The sequence below is a fragment of the Pinus tabuliformis genome, chromosome 8 (assembly GCF_031772625.1).
Source record: "Pinus tabuliformis cultivar Carrire ecotype Pingquan chromosome 8, CPIR1, whole genome shotgun sequence".
Classification (NCBI taxonomy): domain Eukaryota; kingdom Viridiplantae; phylum Streptophyta; class Pinopsida; order Pinales; family Pinaceae; genus Pinus; species Pinus tabuliformis.
The window spans coordinates 541,819,123-541,823,907 of record NC_142294.1 but is presented as its reverse complement, the minus strand read 5'-3'; the positions used below and the strand labels follow the sequence as shown (position 1 = coordinate 541,823,907).

Here is a 4,785-nt window from a genome sequence, read left to right as displayed (position 1 = left end):
AAGATGCGATATTCAATAAACAAATTAAATTTCTCCCCTTAACAATTATAGGGAGAAGCAACAACAATGTCAATATGGGATGCAATAGAGTAATAACAAAAAAAACAATCGAAAGATGTGATATTCAATAATTCATAAGCAAGCGGCCATATTTCGTTTAAATCTTGCCAGAAATTTTCTGCAGCAGCTAACAATTCTTCAATCAAAATTCCAAGAATTCTCTGTACAATCAAAATTCAAGGTTGCATCAAAAAGTATTGGTTGGCTCTCACAATTTCTTGATCGGTGATCTCTTGAATCATTTTTTGTGAAAACGACAATTAATATTAAAGAATAATGAAACAGAAAACTTTTCTAGCAGCCTGGATACCAAGACCGGCATAAATAAATGTTTTGTTATAAATCACTATGGCTAAAAGTGCCTACTTGATCGTGGTACGGAATTATACCATCATATGTACTTCAAGTCACTGTCATGCCTCTCCGATGAGGCCGACTTCTGTCTTTTTTGAGTTGCAAATCCCCAACAGGTCCGTAAGAACACCATTAGCAGGCCTCCAAGAACACCAAAAATTATGGGTATTTTGTTAGAAGACTTTTTGTGTAGAGGATTGTTTGTGTGGAGTGGAGGTTTGTTTGTGTAGAGCTTTTAATATGTTGGAAGTGCTGGAAGTTCCGTACACACACTGCTTCTCCACACAAAAATAAGCTTTGATTCCGGCAACAAAACTAAGTGTACGGAACAAATCATAACATCAATGGAGCTAACCAAACCATAAGATCAGCCGAGGTTCTTGAGAAGTGTGGAAGATGCAGACAACTGGCATTAGTGCAATTATAATCCCTGCTTATATACGTAATAGCTAACCTTCTCATCATCCCTCGAGCAAATTCGAGTGCACGGGCTGGGAACTTGGACAAGAATGTAGAAAGGGAGAGGGAGTGGGAGTGGGAGTGGGAGAACATAAGATGATGTTAAAGTAGCTAATTATTTTGGATGAAGAGTTGGTTAAATTTAGAATTAGTTAAATTGAAAGTCAAGTTTACTTAATTAAAGTTTAATTTATTTCAAATTATTTTTAGGCTAGTTGCTAGTCCGAAAAAGTTTAAATACTTCTCACTGGGTTGATTGTAATTATCAAGTTTGTGCGATTAATAAAAACCCCAATTGTGTGTAAATTATTTGTTATTTTCTGTCTTTTTAACAAATTGATATGAAGAAAAATAACAAAATTTGTGGTGCTTGCAGAGGTAGTGTAAAGAGGGCCCAAAAAAATAAATCAATTTTTCATGACTTAAAAATTGGGCTTCAAAAACCACCTTTAAATCTCTAAAAAAAAATCTTTTAGAGACAGTTTTGGCGAGATCGCCGCAAGCCAAAACGCCCCTAGAAGCCTCTTTTTTTTATGTAGTGGTGGTACTTAAATGAAGTGATTACATTTTCTTTAAAAGCAGTTGGGATGGGTCTCTAATTGACCCAAACTAATAAACATAATTCTGAGAAGAAAATAATAAGAATATATTAAAAATCTAACGGAAAAGTACAACAGTGAGGGAAAGCTGAAAGGGAAAGTCAATAGGAAAACTTCTAAATTGAGAAAAGCATGAAATCTATTAAATGGACCATTTATTCTTCTAGAGCACCAATTTTATATTTTCCAATGCTATTGGCAAACTCCTCAAACCCTCACTCTCTTGTTAATTAAAATTTGCAAGGCTTTAGATATCTATTATGATGCCATTTTGACCGAATTCCTAATGTAATCCCTTATGGGTTCCACTATGACCTCCTCTTTTAGCTTTAACATAAATATTTTTTTCGAAATTTGAATTATATGAATTTATTCTGTATAAATGGAGCAACCCTAAATTTTTCGATAAGAATATCACGAATCCACCACACTATAATTTTTCGATAAGAATATCACGAATCCACCACACTATAGTAGTTGGTAAGTTTATTGAATTGCTCGTCCAGTGAGGTCGTGGTGGTATTTTACTTCAACTCATATTTTTTGTTAAGTACATTGTGTTCTTGTATACTTGAGGGTCTAACCAACTCTTTTATTCCATATAAAATCTTAAACAAGAGAGGCTGCGAAGCAGCGAGTCCCTGCACTAAGTTCAGTCTGCAAATTGATCCCCAGCAAACACGTCAAAGCCAAAAAAAAATACGCGACTGTGATATATTAATGCAGAGGGAGATCTCGATAGGGGAATTAGATAGTAACAACACTCACCGATACAGAAAGATTGAAGAAATAGGGTGAAAGCAGTGTCTAGTGTTTGAGAGGAGATGGGTGGAGGCTTTCCTTATAAAGCATAGGGCGATTGATATGACGAGTGCCTGTACAAAAGAAAGCAAGGAAAGACCGCCAGTTCCACAAAATTCGTAAGGTAATAAACTGTTTTATAATCCGCATACAATTTTTTTGTCCAGCTCCCAACAACACGCTTTTCCCAAAATATAATTTATACGCTATGTTACATTGGGTGAGAAAGTATAAAAGTTCCAGAAAGACACGCAACCATAAAAATCGCTAATTTGCTGAATTGAACATAGATATAATGAAATTGTTTTGCTATGAACCGTTGAACATTTTTGTCCAGCTCCCAACAACACGCTTTTCCCAAAATATAATTTATACGCTATGTTACGTTGGGTGAGAAAGTATAAAAGTTCCAGAAAGACACGCAACCATAAAAACCGCTAATTTGCTCAATTGAACATAGATATAATGAAATTGTTTTGCTATGAACCGTTGAACATAGTTTTTTATAAAATAAATATGTTTATAAGATCTGTTCGTGTAACTTTCACGACGAGGCCACGTGTTACACAGGAGACATGTGATCGTCATGCATGCAGCAACGTGTTTGTACGGAACGTGGGAAACAAGGCCATGAGAACCAGCATGGCTCTCCAAATCTGCAACACTTGTGCCTGAAACATGGCTCTCCAGACGTGAAACATGGCTCTCCAGACCTGCAAAAGGGCTTTCCCTCCATGGTTGGGTCTATTTTAGCCCTTCGTATAGATACTTCTCTTCTGCGGGATCACCCACAATCTTGAAGCAAGCTCGCAACCCGTCAATGTTGGCAGAAGAACTGGAAAATGCCCTCGATGAACGGAGACTGGAAGAAGGATATCCTTCAACAGATCTGTAAAAGGTTCTTCAAAGACACTTCAAGATTGCCTACTTCAAATGATGCCCCATGTCTGTTATAACAGCTAAGGTTTGTTCATTCCTTGACCAAGACTGCTCTTCTGCAAGAGATCCCAAAATGTCTATAATTGCTTAAAGATTGCATTCAATGATGCTCTAACAATGTTGCTCCAAGCTTCAACAATGCTTCACTGCATAAGGCCAAGCTTGAAAGGTATGCTCCAAGGTCAAGATCATACACTAGAGGTAGATCCGAGCTGCTACAGGTGACTCCTCAGGTTTGTCTGAGCTACCACAGGCTAGTCTCCACAGAGCGAAAATAGACAGTCCTCTCATGTTTAAGCTGCTGTTTCGAGATTACAAGTTTGAAGGCCTCAGTTCCAATTGCAACAGAAGCAGGTCCGAATTCTGGAGTCTGAGGTGCCACAGGTCTGCTATAGTCCAAAATGGAGCTCCTCTTTAAGTCTGCAACAGTCTGAAGTTGATAGACCTTTCACAATCCTCCACAGTGTCGAGTAGGTCTGTTGCCACAGTGCCGAGGTAGTGCAAGCTTAAGCCACAGATCCCAAATGTTACAGTTTGCCACAGTCCAGGTAAAGTGTAATCTGAGCTCTGTCTAGCGAGTTGCTTCAAGGTTGAAGGCTTACCACAATACCGAATTTGATCATAGTGCAATCTAATCTAATCACGAGCATAGAAACAAAATATGAACTACATAAACATTAAAATAGCGTGCAAGGAAATGTAAACTCCATCTGTACTGCAACTTGCTTTCCATACACACAATGTTTGAATCCTCTGACAAATACCTACAGCTAAAATGTGCCAACATTGAAATATGATTATCATCCTAAGTTGTAAACAAGAATGTAGATAAGTACAGTTCCTATAAAGTTTGGGGTTACTAAGCATACTGTTATGAAAAGCTTGAACAATAGACCATGTAAAGCTTGAATAATAAACATAAATTATTAAAATCGCAAGGACCAGGAATATTAGCGAGGCAGAGAAAAGTTTGTCACTACTTGCAGTGAATCCCATAAAGATAATAGGCAGGAAAGTCCGTAAGAAAAAATGCAAATATTTGCAGGAAGCATTAGAGAAGTAAAGTACCAGCAATATTAATAAGGCTACAAAGGAAAGTTTGTCACCATTCACAGTGAATCCCACAAATACAATAAGCAGGAAAGTCGGTAGAGAAAAGGAAAATATACTCACTGTCAATAAAGTAAACACATGCATAGGCGGCCTCTCTACACAGTTTAAACCCTGCTGCTCGCAGATTGTAAAGGAAAACCGAAAATCCCCGGAGTCAGAATCACAATGCAAGGTGACAAAGGAGGGTAGCAGTGTATTTAATGAGATGCAGTGGGCCGACGTCACAAAGACACGGGTGCAGGGCATGCACAAAGACACGGGTGTAGGGCAGGACCTTTCCACAGAGCGCGTACATTGTAACAGGGAACACCACCTTTGCATACCCGGCAGAAGTAATGCTAGCATTAAAACCATACACCCGTGACGGTTAGCGGAAAATGTACCGGACTTAATTGCTTTAAGCTATGGTTGAGCCTCTTCCGTCTTGGGAAGAGGCCAAATAAGATGGCCAAGTTCAGCT

General features: G+C 38.3%; 1 long non-coding RNA gene across 1 annotated transcript; it reads right to left on the bottom strand.

The window, feature by feature from the left end:
- Positions 1-3,039: 3,039 nt before the first annotated feature.
- On the bottom strand, positions 3,040-4,476 carry LOC149236558 (uncharacterized). The gene is made up of 2 exons (XR_016268410.1): positions 4,386-4,476; positions 3,040-3,848 (listed from the first exon to the last, which is right to left on the bottom strand). It is a non-coding gene; the product is annotated as an uncharacterized LOC149236558 (long non-coding RNA).
- Between the last annotated feature and the right edge of the window lie 309 nt (positions 4,477-4,785).